We start from the raw sequence: 18,585 nt of genomic DNA, 5'->3' as shown, positions 1-18,585 counted from the left end.
CAACTTCTGATCCAAAATCATGGAAAGATGGGACTGGCAGGGCCATTAAGAGGTTATCTAGTCTATTCCCTGCAGGATCCCTTGTACTTAAGCCATCCCAAGTTGATATTTTTAAACTGCTCTTAAAACCTTCCAGTGACAGATTCTTCCACTTTTCCGGTGCAGGGCTGCACTCACAGGCAGAAAGTTCTTCCCGAAATTTCGACTCGTCTCCCTTGCCATAATTTAAACCTATTTCTTGTCCTGACTACAGTAGAAATGGACAACTGATTACATTGGCCCCGAATCAAAAAAGAAGATAATGTGTTGCTCTTTTTATTCCATAAACTCTATATTTAAGTCAAGAGGGTTTACCAAAAGCACATTAAGATCTGGAAGAGAGCGGGAAGCTATGAAAGGAAAAGCTGCACAGAGTATCTGATAAAAATGTATACTTTCCTTGCGTGTAGCAGATGGATTCAGGACTAATGGGTATAGTGTGCTCCAGATAGCAATTGGAGATGGAGTCAGATTTCATTCTGACATTAGTACTACATATACCCGTGCAGGAAGCTCAGCTCTTCAGTATTTCTCAGTCTCCTTAACAGTTTGGGACTATACACATGTTTGCACAGCATTAGAAATCCAAAACAAAGAAGAAAATTCCAAAACAAAGAAGAAATAATCTTACCTCTACAGATGAGCCCCGCTCTCCTGCGGTGATATCTAAGGGTCCCTCCCCCAATCGAGAATTCCTGAGGTGATTTCCGAGATCCCTCAGCGGTAAGCCTCAGTCCAGTAGCCGGTTCCCGGCGTGGACTTACCCCCCAGGAATGGGAGTGGCTGAGAGGCAGCGGGTGCAATACCGAGCATGGCGGTGAAGGTATTTTTCCCTCTCCCCCCACAGCCGGAGACCGCCTGGCCCGAGACCATGAAACACCGAGAGAAGGTAAGGTAGAAAACTTTTCTTAAAGTCTCTGAGGCTCAGATAGGACAGATGCTGGCTGGCGATCTGTGCAGCTATCGGGTTGATCAGCTCCCTCCGGGCTAGACCCCGATCCGGCACGAGGGTCCTCCCACGTGGAGACCCTCCGGGGAGTCGCCATCTTGCCCGCGTGGTCGTCTGCGCCATTTCCCCCCCTTGATCGCCGTACTGTCCGCTTAACTGAGCCGGGCGCATAACCCACTTGTGTGCACAGCGGCCCGCGCATCTGGGCCATGCGCACAGTGACACGCATGAGGGTGCTGGGCGCGTAGCGATACGCTCAACGGCGCCAGGCGCACAAATTAAGCCTGTGTACAGAGCGGCACGCACATCTCTGTAAGCGCACATAGCGGCCTGCACGCATATCTAAGCCTCCCAGCGTGCGCATACAAACGCACAGAACCAGTTTTGAATGCCCCGACGCGTACAAACCATGGCACCACCGGCCAAGAAAGCCAAGGCACAAGCCCTCTGCCCAGCCTGCCACCTAAGAGCTGCTACTGACCTGTGCCTACATTGCGAGGCGGCTCTGGGGGAACCGGGACAAGGCCCCCCTCAGACAGTACAGGAATCCGGCTCCACCGATAATACCTCGGACCTCTCTATCCCCAGCTCGGCCACTCCTCAGACTGGACCCTTGGGGAACACCGCTGGCTTCAATATAGACCCAGGAACCTTTTCCTGGGTAGAATTCTTTAAAGGGCTGCAAACCTTCGTCCAGGCGCAATCAGCGCCACCGCAAACACAGCCTCAGCCTTCACCAAAGGACCCAAACCTCCCAGGCCCCTCTCAGCCTCCCAGAGGTGTGCCTCCCCCGGACAAAAGCCTCATCTTAGGGGACGGACACCTCAGAGGAAGATCAAGACTACCTGGAAGAAGGGGAAATCCCTTCAGGAGCAGAACCTTACTGAACCATGATGCGTTTCTTCTCCAAAGATGAGTTACCAGACCTCGTGTCTCTGAGCCTGAAGGAGCTGGCCATCACAGGAACAAGCACCACAGCTCAACCTAAGACGAACCCTCTTCTGGTCGGGCTCCGTCAGACCTCACGCCATTTCCCATTGCTACAAGCCGTACAACAACTGATTGACCTGGAATGGAATGCTCCGGAGGCCAGTTTCAAAGGAGGATGGGCCCTAGAAGCCCTATACCTACTGGAACCCTCAGCCAAAGAACTCCTGGTGTTCGCCAAAGTGGACGCCATGGTCTGCGCTGTCACAAAGCACTCTACCATTCCAGTCGGAGGAGCATCACTCAAGGATGCCCAGGACAGACGTCAGGAATTCATCCTTAAATAGTCATTCGATGTAGCAGCTATGTCACTGCAGATTGCTGCCTGCTGTGTTGTGGTGACACGTGCCTGCTTGTCACTGGCCAGGAACGCTACCACGCCCGTCGAAACATTAGAACCAGCGATATCCTTCCTCAAGGATGCGACTTCCGACCTGGTGCGCACTTCAGCCAGGGGCATCTCATCCATTGTGGCAATCAGAAGACAACTCTGGCTCCGAAGCTGGCCAGCCGACATGACATCCAAGACGAAGCTTATGAGAATGCCCTTTAAAGGAGCTCTCCTCTTCAGAAGCGAACTGGAGAAGTTAGCTGACAAATAGGGCAAATCCACAGTATCGGAGGACAAGAAGCCAATGCCCCTCTACCCGAACATCCAAGGGCAGAGGATCACAGCGTTTTAGACCATACAAAAATACATACCAAGCAGCTCGCCCACAGGCAGGGGCCAGCCCTTTCGGAATAAACACAACAAAAGGGGAACCGGCTCAGGTCCAGGCCGCAGCCCACAATGAGAATCAACAGACCCATCCACAGGAAGAAGACATAGGGGGCAGGCTTGCCCTATTCTACCAAAGATGGGTCAAGATAACGTCGGACAAGTGGGTCCTAGACATCATTCGAGAGGGATACTATCTGGAATTCCACAGCATCCCTCCAGTCAAATTTGTGAAATCCCCTTGCCATGCCCCCTCCAAGAGGACGGCAGTGGAAACCACACTGTCAAAATTGCTCACCCTAAAGGCCCTCGCATCAACAAAATACTGGGCATTATTCCATCTATTTTATCGTCCCCAACAAAGAGGGAACATGCCGGCCCATTTTGGACCTCAAGTCTGTCAACTGCTACCTGAGGGTTCCACACTTCCGCATGGAAACCCTACGCTCAGTCATAAGGGCGGTACAGCCGGGAGAATTTCTGATCTCCCTGGATCTGTCAGAAGCATATCTGCACATCCCGGTCCATCACGACCACCACCGCTTCTTATGCTTCACAATCATGGACCACCACTACCAGTTCCAAGCGCTACCCTTCGGACCAGCCCCTGCACCTCGGACGTTCACCAAGATCATGATTGTAGTGGCAGCGACACTGAGGAAAGAAGGAATCTTCATACGCTCGTACCTGGACGATTGGCTGATCAGAGCAAAATCTCCAGAAGAAAGTCATCAGGCGACCTCCAGAGTCATGAACCTACTGCAAAACCTTGGGTGGGTCGTCAACACAACCAAGAGCCCTCCCAATCACTAGAATATCTGGGAGTCCAATTCGACACCCAACAGGACAAGGTCGTCCTTCCTGTTACAAGGAGAAGGAAATTGATGGACTAGTTGAGAAAACTGTTGAATGGTGCTCACCCCACAATATGGGACTACCTCCAAGTCCTCAGCCTCATGATATCAGCCCTAGAAGTCATACCATGGGCAAGGGCCCACATGCGACCATACAACGTTCCCTACTGTCACGATGGAACCTGATGTCCTAGGACTACACCGTTCGCCTCCAGTTGCCGGCGGAAGTACGGATCCAGGTCCTATGGTGGCTACAAGAAGACCATCTGAGCAAGGGAGTAAGGCTATCCCCACCAACCTGGGTCTTGCTCACCACGGATGCGAGCCTATGAGGTTGGGGAGTCCACTGTCAGGAACTGACGGCCCAGGGGCAATAGGACAAGGAAGAGTCGGGATGAAACAGCAACTGACTGGAAGCCCGGGCAGTCAGTCTAGCCTGCCTTCGATTCAGTTGCAGACTCCAAGGAGAATCTGTCAGTCATGTCAGACAACGCCACAACAGTGGCCTACATCAACCACCAGGGAGGAACCAGAAGCTAACAGATGTCCCTGGAAATAGACCCCCTAATGACGTGGGAGGAAGCAAACCTGCAAGGGATCTCGGCCACCCACATTGCGGGTAAAGACAACATCACTGTGGATTACCTTAGCAGAGAAAGTCTAGACCCAGGGGAATGGAGGCTGTCAATCACAGCCTTCCAGTTGATAATAGACCGCTGGGGAACCCCAGCCATGGATTTTCTGGCAACCCGGTCCAACGCCCAAGTTCCCAACTTCTTCAATCGCAGACGGGACCCTCAATCCCAGGGGATCGATGCCCTCGTCCAAATCTAGCCACAGGAAGACCTGCTATACGCCTTTCCTCCATGGCCACTACTGGGCGGGATCATCCGCAAGATAAAGCACCACAGGGGGCTAGTACTTCTAGTGGCCCCGGACTGGCCAAGAAGGCTGTGGTACACAGACATGTGAAGACTTCTGGCAGGGAACCCCTTGTGTCTACCTCCACACAGGGACCTGCTCCAGCAAGGATCAATCCTCCACGAAAACTCTATTCTCTTTTATGGTCTGGCCATTGAGAGGACTCACCTGAAGAAGAGCTGATACTCGAGGGCAGTGATTGACACCTTGTTCCGAGCACGCAAGTTTTCCATATCTTTAACTTACATACGAATAAGGAGAATATTTGAAGCCTGGTGTGAAGACCGCGACATCCTTCCGCGGACAGTCAAAATTCCCATGATCTTGGCATTCCTGCAGGACGGCTTGAAGAAGGGGTTGTGTCTCAACTCCATCAAGGTTCAACTGGCCACACTGTCCTGCTTCAGAACCAAAGTGGACGGCATCAGTCTATCTTCCCATCCAGATGTCTCCAGCTTCCTGAGAGGGGTCAAGCAAATCCGACCACCACTAAAGTGGCCGGTACCTCTATGGAATCTCAATCTAGTACTAGACTTCCTAGTGGGAGCTTTTTTTCAGACCCACACGCGGTCTGTCCCTACGGCTTCTGACCTTGAAGACTGCCTTTCTAGTGGCAATATGTTCAGCCAGTCGCATCTCCAAGCTTCGAGCACTATCCTGTTGGGAACCGTTCCTCAGATTCACACTGGGATCCATACAGCTACGCAATGTCCCCTCCTTCCTTCCCAAGGTGGTTTCTCATTTCCATGTAAACCAAACCATCTAGCTGCCATCTCTAGACGAGCATAAGGCCTCGGAAGACTCATGCCTTCTACACCATCTTAACGGTGGCAAACTCCTAGTCTGATACCTGTAAAGGTCGGAATCCGTACGAAAGACGCACCACCTATTTGTCCTACACAGTGGGAAGAAACAAGGGGAAGCAGCTTCGCGGGCAACCATAGCCCGCTGGATCAAAGAAGTAATCAAGGCGGCCTACGTGGAGGCAGGCAAGCCTCCACCTTCACAAGTCAAGGCCCATTCCACAAGGGCCCAGGCAATGTCCTGGGCAGAAATCAAGATGCCATCACCCGCCAAGATCTGTCAGGCAGCAACGTGGTCCTCCATTCACACTTTCTTGAGCTTCTACGGCCTGGATGTTCAGGCCAGGGAGGACACAGCATTCGCAAGGGCAGTACTAAGTGGGCCATGGGCAGCCTTCCACCCGGTTCTGGAGTAGCTTTTGTACATCCCATTGGGCCTGAGTCCAACTGTTACACACTCTGAACTGGAGAAATTACTTACCTGATAATTTCATTTTCCTTAGTGTAGACAGATGGACTCAGTATCCCGCCCACAGCTGCCTCAAAATATGGAAACCTCGGGTGACAATTCCTGAGAGCAAGACAAACACAGGTACGCTAGACTTTACTCCTAGCTAAGACACCCACAGTTACCTGGGGTCAGTGTTTCTTGGTTGAGGGCACTGGCGGTCTCCAGCTAGAATTCACACTAATTAGTTCGTTAATCAAGTTATCCAAACATACATATATCCACTATTACTTTTTGAGGAGAATACTGAAGAGCTGAGCTTTCTGCATGGGTATATGTAGTACTGATGTCAGACTGACATCTCATTCCATCTCCAACTGCTTTCAAGAGCACACTATACCCATTGGTCCTGAGTTCATCTATCTACACGCTGGAAAATGAAATTATCAGATAAGTAATTTCTCCATTGCAAAAATAATGGAAAGTAGTATGTAATTGATAATGTTTTAAACTAATTAATGGCTGATCCTGAAAAAGAAAGTAAAAAAGATTTGGAGTTGAGCTTTAGATGAAAGGTGCTAACACAGCCAAGGAGCTGCAGAAAACAAGTGCTGGTACAATCAGAGCCATTGGGGAAAGTAATAGGTGAAATAGATGATGTAAAACATGAGAATGCAAGCAATATAAGACAGGCCAGGAACCAGATTACAGAGGAAAGGAACGGAAGAAACCAGGAGATGGAGAAGCTAGCAGTTGAGCTCCTGGCCCTTCTGGGGATGGATATATATGCTGTGATCCAGGAGCGGAAAAGATTAACTAAGATAAACTTCCCAAATTAAAAAGCTGATGAGTAATAATATCAACAAGGCCCTAATCTGCATAAAAGTCCTTTATAAAAGACTCAGCCAGGCTTGAAGCCCTGGAGACTCAGAGCCAAGGTGCTTGACAAGCAGGCCAAACACTCCCAGATACAGGAGAAAAAAGATCAGCACTTTAGCCTACAGTTGCAAGAGGAAAGGAATGTCTACCATTGGCCCAATGAGGGAGTAATTCCTGATTGGTTAGAGCATTTAAAGCTCAGGTTTCTCTAGCAGTGAAAATGCTGGGACTTCTTCCTGATTCCTGCCCTTGTGATTAGGGGTGAGGACTCCCGACTAGAGGCTGTTGCCTGGATCCTAGACCTACCTTCAGGCTTGCTCAGGGGTGGACCAGCCCATTGCTCCTGCATCATAATGTTGATCTAGCATGCCTCCTGGAAGAGCCGCTGACTGCAAAACCCCAAGACCAGCATTCCCCAGACGCCGCTATTGATGCGACCTGGCCTTGTCAATTGCCTATGCATCTAAACATTCCCAGCAGAACAATCTATAACACAGAAATAAATCTGATACAATATGGTGCAGTGAAAATCATAACTGAGAAAGTCCTACCAACATGGGCACAAGGCCACAAGAAAAGGAGAAATATAATATTCCCTCCTTAGGAAAAAATGTTTAGAGGGAAAAAATTAAATTACTGCATAGCAAAGTCGCTGGTAGAGAAGTATCTCAACGAATTGAGGACTATTAAAAATGAGAGAAATCTAAAACTGCAAACTGAACCATCCACCACTACCATAAGATGATCTTATGTTCCTGTACTCCAGTGCCAACTTGAAAATAGCAGCAGAAGACCAAAAGCTGCAGAGAAATGAAAGCAGAGCTGAGACATTGAAATAAAATATTCAGAGAGAACCCAAAGCAGTTCTAGAAGGACTTGGGAAGGAACATTAGTGCAGTTAAAACACCACTAACCAAAGCTGAAACAGAGAACCTCTAGAGAAATTTAGATAAGGATCATGATAAACATAGAGAAACAGGATAGATACTCAGTGTACAAAAGAACATGGAAAAGGCAAACATCCCAACTATGAAATGGCCTGAAGTAACAACAAAAGCAATGGAAGCCAGGTTAAAAAGAGTTCCAACTTGGAAGAGTGCTGGCCCTGATGGGTTCATGACAATACATTCAGATAGAATATTCTGAGACAAAAAAAGGCAGATATCCCTCCAATTAAATCCAAAAAATGGGATATAATCTTAAATTTTAATTTGTAACAAATTCAAATGAAAATCTTTGCTTAAAAAGACTGAAACCCATCTAAAAGAACATGGCATCAGCACTAGACGGTGTCAAATGGTGTAAGAACATAAGAAATTGCCAGGCTGGGTCAGACCAAGGGTCCATCAAGCCCAGCATTCTGTTTCCAACAGAGGACAAACCAGGCCACAAGAACCTGGCAATTACCCAAACACTAAGAAGATCCCATGCTACTGATGCAATTAATAGCAGTGGCTATTCCTTAATTAAACTTGATTAATAGTTGTGTACATCCATGGCCTCTCACTGTACAATGGGCCCCGAGCGGTATCCGCTTACAACACCTGTAGTCTCATGCATTTAAGATTATATCTTGTTTTTGGATAGAATATTCTGTACATTGACATGAATAACATGGGAACAGAAGAGGAACATATGGAACCAAGGACAAGTTGCTGTATAAAACCATCATGGCTAGCTGTAAGAAAAGTCGAAACCTCAGTATAGCATGAATTGACTACAACAAAAAAAAGTATTTACCATTCCACCCTCTTAGATAATACAGTGCCTTGCAATTTACAGTATAAACTGGATCGATCAAGGCCATCAACTTTACCATGAAAATGTGGAAGACTACATGCCACCTGAATTATGAAAATGGTCAATATGTCATTCCCATCAGCTGTAGCCAGTAAGAAATATTTTTCAGGGAGAGTCCCTGTCACCACTCCTGTTTTGTCTGGCACTGAATATTTTTATTAATTTCTTGTGCTATATATTTAGTCTTAATCCTAGAGACACGAAAGATCCACAGATAACAATTGAACCTACTATTTGTGGATGAATGGAAGCTTTACAGCTCCTCCGATTGTCACTTAGGGAAACAACTCCAACTTGTTAAGAGCTTCTCAGATGCGAACCCTGGCAGAATTGTAGAGAAAGAAGAAATTGTGATCACCTGGGATGTTCCTTTTCTAACAGATTTAAAGCTAGACACAAGACAACCAGACATGTAGTGAAGGTTAAAAACAATTTCCATTGCTAATAGAAGCGTCTGTGCCAAATGCCTGTTCTGTATAATGTATGGAGAGAAGATTCTCAAATACCACATTGTCGGGCCGATATAGTACAGTGCGTTCCAGCAGAGCGCACTGTTAACCCGCATTTGGATGTGCGTTTTCGACGCGCTAGCTTTACCCCTTATTCAATAAGGGGCGGATTTTAAAAGGCGCGCGAATAGCCTACTTTTGTTTGCGCTCCAGGCGCAAACAAAAGTACGCTGGATTTTAGTAGATACGCGCGGAGCCGCGCGTATCTGCTAAAATCCTGGATCGGCGCGCGCAAGGCTATCGATTTTGTATAGCCGGCGCGCGCCGAGCCGCGCAGCCTACCCCCGTTCCCTCCAAGGCCGCTCCGAAATCGGAGCGGCCTTGGAGGGAATCCTCTAACGCCCTCCCCTCACCTTCCCCTCCCTTCCTCTACCTAACCCACCCCCCCGGCCCTGTCTACACCCCCCCCTTACCTTTCTCCGGGGATTTACGCCTCCCGGAGGGAGAAGTAAATCCCCGCACGTGAGCGGGCCTCCTGCGCGCCGGGCCGCGACCTGGGGGCGGGTACGGAGGGCGTGGCCACGCCCCTGGACCGCCCCGGGCCGTAGCCATGCCCCCGTACCCGCCCCCAAACGCCGCGACGACCGGGCCCGCCCCCGACACGCCCCCCTCGGAGAACCCCGGGACTTACGCGAGTCCCGGGGCTCTGCGCGCGCCGGGAGGCCTATGTAAAATAGGCTTCCCGGCGCACAGGGCCCTGCTCACGTAAATCCGCCCAGTTTTGGGCGGATTTACGCGAGCAGGGCTCTGAAAATCCGCCCCTAAGGGGGTAATAGCACACTGAAAACACGCGTCCAACCCCCTCGAAACTAATAGCGCCCACAACATGCAAATGCATGTTGATGGCCCTATTAGTTATGCCTGTACAATTCAGAAAGTAAAATGTGCAGCCAAGCTGCACATTTTACTTTCAGAAATTAGCACCTACCCTAGGTAGGCGTTAAGTTCTCTCGGCACCGGGAAAGTGTATGTATTTGCATTCTTCTGTCAACTTGTCCCTCCGTCCTGTCCTGGACTGAAGGAGGAACACCATTTAGCAAATCTAATGTAAACCAAAAGCTTACTTGTGGAAAGATGAATTTTGCTATAATTTGGAGATTGGGGGGAGAGAGTTTTCTTTTATTCCTTGAAGTTATGAACAGAAGAGAGTTTTCCCACATTGTGTGGTTCTTGATTTTGATGCGTTCACCGTCCCAACAACTGTGCCTTCTGCAGTGTACACATATGCAGTTGTGTATGACCCAGTAGGAGGAGCCTTTTCCACAGATGCTGACTGCTGTGCCCTGTCTGTGCCAGCACCATGAGCATGGCCAAAACGTGTGGGCTGGTACTTCTTACTTTTGCTGATCTTGCTGATGCATTAGATTAGAAGACAGGCTTTGAGTTTTGAACCTGTTGCAGTGCTATCATAGATAGATAGGATAAGAGTGGTCAGCAGTGGTGGAATGTGTTCCCATCACTCAGCTGACCTGAGAGAGACAAAAGTGTGAGATGCTGGAGGAAGGGGAAATGGAGCAAAAGGCCAAAAAGTGGACTTTGAGGAAGAGAGACATGAAGTGTTGGTTACAAGGGGTAAGAACTAAAAAGCCAGGCATTAAAGCGGTGAGTGATAATGTGAAGATGGAGGAACAAGCGAAAGTAGGTTTGGGGGCTGGAAGATGAGGAATGGAAAGGTAGGTAAGAGGAAAATGGAGTGGAAGAGTAGATAAGAGCTGAAAAGGAAAAGAAGGCACTGGAGGGAAGAGAGAGATGGAAGCTGAAGAGGAAGGAGAAAGAGGTAATTAGGTGGTGGTGGCACTACAGAAGACTCAACTGATGGAGAGATTCCTCCTGCATTGCAAAGTTTATGTGCACAATAATAAATCCCTCCTGGAAAACATGCGTGAACATTAGTCCCTTGACAGTTTGCTGCTGATGGAAGGCTCTACCACAGCTCCTGGTCTGTTATTCCTACTACTACTTCTAAAGCACTAGATGCATGGATATAAGTTTCAAAGACCTACGTGCTTGGTAAATTAAGCCTTGGAATGTACCAGTTACACTGAGCAGCAGTTGTGGAACCGTAGCTCTGACCAACATGCTGGTTGGTCTGCTAAGAGCTGTACTTCTTTTGCATTGGTAAGTAGGAGGCGCTCTCCTAAACAGCAATAGGTATGATTGCAGCCATTAAGACCCAGGAGTATTGTTCTAATTCTGGCTGGCAGAGTTATAAGCTTCCCTGCTTTATTCACTGAACCCCACCATGGCTCATATCCAACTATCTTTATTTATGTAACTTTGGTTGGTATTTCTTTGCTGTTTTCCCAGCTAAAGCTAATTATCAGGATTGAAAGAGCTCAGGTGCCAAGTTGCCCAAGTACCTAAACGTTAGCATCTGATTCCTACCACTACATGAAGGAGCCTGAGCTGAGGCAAGACCACAGTGCCCTGGGTCTGGAACAGTGGCCACGTTAGAGCAGTGGGCTATAAACCGGGGTGATGAATTCAAGTCCCATTGTCACTCCTTGTCATCTTGGGCAACTCACTTTACCCTCTGTTACCGCTGAGCAATAGCCAGTACCCGAATGCTGAAAAGCAGAAAATAAAAATAAAAAGACATGCTCTATCACTGGAGCAAAGAGAGCCAAGATCTGGAAGAACAGCAGCTGCTGGGGCTTGGGAGGAGAAGGAGTAGGGACCCCTGACCCAAAGGGACTGCAGCTGTGGCGAGAGTTGGGGGGGGGGGGGGCTGGGAAAAAAACCCAGCAGCTTCTCTAGATGGGTTGGGAGGAGCATTTGCCACCCAGGGTGGGGAGCAGCCTGAAATTTGCAGAAGAAAGGAGGAAGTATGGCAGACAGGCTGGAGGGAAGAAAACATGTTGGGAGAGGGGGTGGGGGAGAGCAAAATGTTTTGGGGTTTTTTTTTTTTAAGTTGGTGCCTACCTTTTATAAAATATTTTCCATCTTTGATACTCATAGTGATGCCTCCTGGAGACACATTGAAAAGCTTACTAGTGTCTGTCCTCTCACCGGAAAAAGTTATTTGCTTTATTTCTTTCTTATAATTTGAGTGCCTTATGAGAAGAGATTGACAAATCTAAATATGTACACCCTGGAGGAAAGGAGGAGCAGGGGTGATGTGATACAGACCTTCAGATACTTGAAAGGTTTTAATGATCCAAAGTCAAGGACAAACCTTTTCCGATGCAAAAAAATCAGCAGAACCAGGGGTCACGATTTGAAGCTCCAGGGAGGAAGACTCAGAACCAATGTTAGGAAGTATTTCTTCATGGAGAGGGTGGTGGATGCCTGGAATGCCCTTCCAAAGGAAGTGGTGAAGACTAAAACTGTGAAGGATTTCAAAGGGGCGTGGGATAAACACTATGGATCCATAAAGTCTTGAGGATGTGAATGAAGCGAAGAGGCATGGGACGGCTACTACCTGGAGATAATACCTTTATTCAATAAACATACACACGGTTAATGCGACTCCAACATTGTTCTATGCTTCAGCAGCAAGAGGAAATGTGGAAAATAGGATTTGCAATCACAAAAAAGTGGGGAGTAGCTTGCTTGTTACAGCAGTTACTACTCCAAACCAAATAATGCCTGATACTTCACTTTCACTGCATATCCAGCATAGCTCACTGCTTCAACGGCAGGGGCGAATGAAGAAAAATGATTTATATTCAGACAACAACCAACAAGGGCTGAATTACATAGTCTGGATAAGCAAATAAGCATGAGTGTAGCTTGCTTGTTATGGCGGTTACTATCCCGAATCAATTAAGCCCGATACTTCACTTGGAATACATATCCAGCGCAGCTCACTGCTTCAACGGCAGGGGGGAATGAAGTAAAGTGGAATTATATTCAGACAACCAACAAGGACTGAATTGCAAAGGCTGGGTAAACAAATAAGCATGGGAGTAGCTTGCTTATTGCAGCGGTTACTACCCCTAACCAATTAAGCTAGATACTTCACTTAGATGCAGCACCAGCACTGCTCTCTACAACAATGGCGGGGGTGGAAGTGAAATAGAACCAAAAAGTTACTAATAAGGGCCAAGAGTAACAGATAAGTATGAGAATAAAATACGTGTGAAAGCTTGCTGGGCAGATTGGATGGGCCGTTTGGTCTTCTGCTGTCATTTCTATGTTTCTATGAGTGTTTTTCTATTTTGGTTATTCCTTCTAAGTCTAGAACGGCTCTGCCTTCTGTGATTTTTGTCTTTGACACTTGTAATGGCCCTGGACATCTTTCCACGCTTGTTCTCGTCAGGGACATAATCCTGTGATGCAGACGCACAGCTTCAAGATGTTCACATCCAAAACTGTAGTTTTAGGTGAATCTATTTATTTATTTTATTTATTTAAAACATTTTTATACCGACATTCATTTGCCCATCACATCGGTTTACATAGAGCGGGTAAAATAACATTGGAAAGGAAAGCAAAGTTACATAGAACGGGGAGTTGAAGGAACAAAGGAGGTATAAGAGAGAGAAAATAAAGGAAGGTCAGGAGGACCAAGGCAAAGTGATAATAGTTGAACTTAAGGAATAAATACATAAACTTGAATGTTATAAGATTGAGGGGGGGGGGGATGGAAAGGGTATTTTTCTACTGCTGCCAAGAAAGGTCATAGTGATGGGAGGTCCTTGAGGGCTTGTGCCCCCTCCCCTAGCAGCAAGGTAATGTCACAGCTGCGTCGGCCCTTAAAAATGCAGCAGTGAGAGGGCCTGGAGGAACTGGAATCACTGCCGTCCATGATCCTCCTGTGTCTTAAGGAGCCTAACTTTTAACAGGGACATCACACTGCCTTTGGGCTAATCCTATAAATGTTTAAGGCCATCCAGGTCTTCCTGTTTACTTTTGACAAGTAATTATTCCCCCTCCTCTCAGCACCTTGAAAAGTTTAGGAGTGCCTGCCTGGGTGGAAGCTTATTTACCTAATTGCTGTTCAGCAGCTTGCATAAAGTAGCTGCCCTAACCCCAGACGGAGCATGAGAAACAACAGAGGGCAAGGACAGTGTGAAAAGACAAGATAGAAAGTGTTGCCATAAATTAAAGGATTCTGTAGCCACTGCCATGAAGACCCACATAGGACGGGATAATGGATGTGGGGAGCTAGCACAAAGCAGATCCATATTAACTTTGAGATCCTCCCCCCCCCCCCCCCCCAAAAAAAAAAAATCAGTTATAGCTATGTCCCCGCAGAACCATAGGCATGAAAGGATAGTCTGAATTACTCTCGCAGAGAAGTAGATCACTGTGTCTCTTGTTCAGACTTGACCAAAGCTTGAATGAGTACCTGTCTTTGTGGTTTCAGTTGACGGCAAAACAGCAAGGGGCTTGCAGATTTGCTCTTGTCATGGCTTGTCTGACTTGTCATTGCTTTGAATGTACATTGAAAGGGCACGCCTTTGTAGAGCCCAAGTGGCTGTAACCTCGAAGTCAAACACTGTTCCCATGGTATCTTACAGGGCTTGTGTGGCCTCAGTACAGTAGATGAGAACGTTTTGGTTGAAAGACTGGTGTAGATAAGGTGATTGGATTATTGAGGGGTTGAGGATGCACCTGTAAGGATAAGGATATATATCGAGAGGGGATGGTACTACAACCCTTAACCAGATTCCAGTCCTGTTTATACCAATATTTAACCTAAAACAGGTGAATTACAAACTGACCTCCACAATCACATACAAAAAATAAGATAAGTCCGGAAGGGGGGGGGGTCAGTCCCACCCCCACCCCTCCAACTTATCCATGCAATAAGGATATTTGGGAGAAAGCAAGTAGAAGGAGAGGTGGGATAACTGCCAATGTTAAAGGGGAAAAAAAACGAAAGAGGATGTCAGAACATCATCTTGGCAAGTCCTGTATGAACAAAGTTTTTTTAATCATTATCTCGATTTGTATAATGCATAGTAGATGTATGCGAGCATCTGTTTTCCTAACCTGTGCACGGCCATGGGTTAGGAAAATGGACACTCGTTAATATCGCCACGATGTTAAGTCAGAGGATGTACAGAAAAGCAGAAAATACTGCTTTTCTGTACACTTGGGCTGCTCAGCAATTAACGCCTGCTCTGGGCTGGCAATTTCTGAGCGTACAAATGTGCAGATCGGGCACACTTACTTTTTTTTTTTTTTTTTTTTTAATTTGGGGTGAATAGTTAATAGCCTCATCAACATGTATTTGCATGTGCTAAGCGCTATTAGTTTCGGGCGGGCAGGTGGGTTGGACGCGCTAAACCCCTTATGGTAGAAGGGATTGTGGACACGCATCAAACAGTTCACTCAGCAGAGTGCACTTTACTGCATTGGCCTGAATGTTTAAACAATATCCATATTATAAAAACAAAATCCAAATAAATCAGTGTTTCCCAACCTTTTCAAGCCTAAGGCACACAGACATTAACAAAATTGTTGTGTGGCATACCAGCCTCCAGGGAGCGGGCAATGCCCTAATCCCAGAGCACTAATCCCCTTATTGCATTGGATGCAAGTCTAGTGTGTAAACCTGTGCACTACTTAACTGCATTGGCCTGCAAGAGTGAGTCACATCCAGTACTCTACGCCATGCACGCTCCCGCCCCCCTCACTCAGCCTTGGGTATAGGACAGAGGCTGGAATACTTACTTACTTATTTATTTACTTATTTATTTATTTAAAGTCTCTTCTATACCGATAGCCGTTTGCACATCGCATCGGTTCACAAAAAACAAGAACTTTTGGGCGGAGCCCTTACATATAACCAATAAATACAATTAACAGGGAGAGGATAATACTAAAAGGCAACGCAAAATCAATAAATAGATACAAAAAAAACTATAAACATAAATAGCGAAGAACAAGAATCAGTAGTCATAACGCATTCTTAGTCATAGATAAGGTGGATAATTTACAGAGGAATTTTAAGTAGTGGGCGGTGACATGGGGTAGGCTTGCTGGAAAAGCCAGGTTTTCAGTTTTTTTTTTAATTTGGGAGTGGAGGTCTCCATGCGTATATCATGAGGCAAGGAGTTCCATATAGTGGGGCCGGCGAGAGAAAAAGCTCTGCTTATAGTGGAGGAGAGTTTGAAAGATTTGATGGGTTGGGCACGTAAGGTTCCTTGGAGGGCTGGGCGGGTGGGTCTATTGGAGGTACGGGGGAGGAGAGGGGGTTGATCCAATTGAGGTTTGAGTTTAACAGACTTGTGGATGAGGGAGAGTGCTTTATAAAGTATTCGTGAGTATATAGGGAGCCAATGTAGTTCGATAAGTGTGGGGGTGATATGGTCTCTTTTTTTAGAATTTGACAGTATACGAGCGGCGGCGTTTTGTAATAGTTGTAACGGCTTGGTGTGTGTTGCGGGGATGCCAAGAAGGAGAGCGTTACAGTAGTCTATTTTAGACAAAATAATAGACTGAAGTACAGTACGGAAGTCAGAGAAGTGTAGCAGGGGTCTGAGTTTTTTTTTATCGTTTGTAGCTTAAAATAGCATTCCATTATGATAGATTTAATGAATGGTTTAAAAGTAAGATGATTATCAATAAGGACACCTAAATTGCGAATGTGCGCGGGGAAAGTGGTGGATGAGTATGTAAGTGGGATGGCTGGAAGCGGTTGCTTATTAGAGATGATTAAAAGTTCAGTCTTGTTGGGAGGTCTTGTTACTTCAAAGGAAGAGGAGGAGGCTCAGGAACAGTGGCATCTCTAGACAGAACTATTTGGGGTAGCAACAGGAGGGAAACCCAAAATGACGCTTATACACAGTATTCCCCTCCCCCCATCATTAAATTGGCTAAAAAAGATACAATAAGAAAAATTCCAAGGTCCTTTTGTACAATTAAAAAAAAAAAGCACTTTCAACCTCCCAGTACAACAACCTTTAAAATTATTTGCTAACCTCATTCAACTAATTCTATATCGATTTGAGAGTGAAGTCTAAAGTCTTTACAAGAAGGGAGAATGTCAATATAAATTTTGCATCTTTAATTCTGCAACACAATCTGCACCCACAGAAAGTCTCCCACCAACAAACCTAGGACATTTATCCTTACAATTCACCATTCAAAAGAACTCCAAAGACTTTCAAATTCTGTTGTCACCTCAGTAGCAACAGCAGAAACACCTTCCGCTGCCAGACACTTTGAAGTAACAAAACTTTAACAAAAAGAAACTTAGAATCTATATAGCAAACCTGTCATACTGTAACAGCACTAACTCCAAGGACTCAAAACAGTAGCAATCCTACCTATGAAGAGGCAGCACTGGAAATATTACACCAGGCCCTAAAACACCAATATATTTGTTAGGAAAACAGAACAAGTTAGGCTGCTACCGATCCCTCCTCAGAAACTACATGCTAGCAGAATACCTCACCTTGGTCACATGCAGAACACAGATAGCTCCTCACCAAATAGAATAAACAGACCATAAAGTATAAAAGGAGTGTGGACAAAAAGAAGTGGAAACTGCAACAAGCCAGACACTGTATGCAATGCAACAGTGGAAAAACAGAAACATTGCCTTTCATCGTAAAACAAAATCAAGAAAAATAAAACATCAACCACACGAATAAAAGGATAAACAGTTCAAAACCTCTGACTAATAGAATAACATCCAGTAACTAAAGTTTTATATTAAAATTTGTAAACATTGACCATAATCATTGATGGCCTGGGTATATGTACCTTTTGAAAGCCCCCGACTTCCAATGCCCAATCTGCTGAATTACTCCGCTGGACAAACCAGTGCAAGCAGCGGAAGTGGCCGCCCCAATACGGAAGGAGTGAGTGCCGAAAAGGGACACATCCAACCCGAAAGCACTTAAGCCCGACCGCAACACTGCCTCAAACTGAAATTTGGTAAGTGGGCGGGAATCCGAGTGCATCAAAAATCTGCCCCCCTCCCCTCGCTGGGCGAAATGCAACAAAAGCTGTGTAATTCTCTACAGGGAATGTCCTGCATCCCAGGATGGCTCTCAAGACTACGGATGTACCCTTCCCTTGCTGATCAGTCTTTGATCGTGGGAAAATTAAAATAATAGAATCCGTGGCCAAAGTAACAAAGTGGGTGTCTAGCCCAGAAGACTCCCAACCTTTAATGGCCCTAGTCACTAACTCGCTGACCTGGAAAGCCCCGAAAAATGTGAATATGAAAGCTACGTGAAACAGCACTCGTATTTGGAGTTATAAATACCCAATAAAATATCCCACAATTGCTGTAGTATGTCATGTGTAATGGGCAATCTCCCCACCGAAACTCGCATCCCCTCCCTGGACCATCCCAGCAATAAGTGACGTATCAAAAAATGTCCGCATGGGAAACCCCAACTGTGCACTCGCATGAGAATGAGAAGCCCATCAGTTGTCTAGAGACCACCGCCCTGGAGCTCCTGTCTATCTTAGCCTTCTCAATGTAACACATAATACCGAAATCAGATACCAGGCCCCCACGCCAACCTCACTCCACAAGAAAGAACACCACCTTCTCAGTTCCTCGCACATAAGCCAACCACATGGAAGGAGCTAACAATGCTCGAAGCAGCCTCCAGGCTTCTGGAAATCAAATCGCTATAGGAAAGCAGGCACTGAAGTTCCCTGTGGATCTGCCTCCGGCGCAAGCTTCTGGAACAGAGAGAATCAGCCAAAGCATTAGAAAAGCCCGGTACATGACACGCCCACACAATCGCATTCAATTCCATGCAG

At 46.5% G+C, this 18,585-nt stretch overlaps 1 long non-coding RNA gene across 2 annotated transcripts in view; it reads right to left on the bottom strand.

Moving 5' to 3' along the window:
• LOC115087579 overlaps positions 1–18,585 on the bottom strand; it is a 37,223-nt gene that overhangs the window by 2,115 nt on the left and 16,523 nt on the right. For both annotated transcript variants that reach the window (XR_003855544.1, XR_003855545.1), the window contains exon 4: positions 8,630–8,719. This is a non-coding gene — a long non-coding RNA (uncharacterized LOC115087579). The remainder of the gene's footprint in view (positions 1–8,629; positions 8,720–18,585) is intronic.

Source organism: Rhinatrema bivittatum, chromosome 3, assembly GCF_901001135.1.
Source record: "Rhinatrema bivittatum chromosome 3, aRhiBiv1.1, whole genome shotgun sequence".
Lineage (NCBI taxonomy): Eukaryota > Metazoa > Chordata > Amphibia > Gymnophiona > Rhinatrematidae > Rhinatrema > Rhinatrema bivittatum.
Note: the sequence above shows the minus strand (reverse complement) of the source record. Positions and strands in the feature narration are given on the sequence as shown.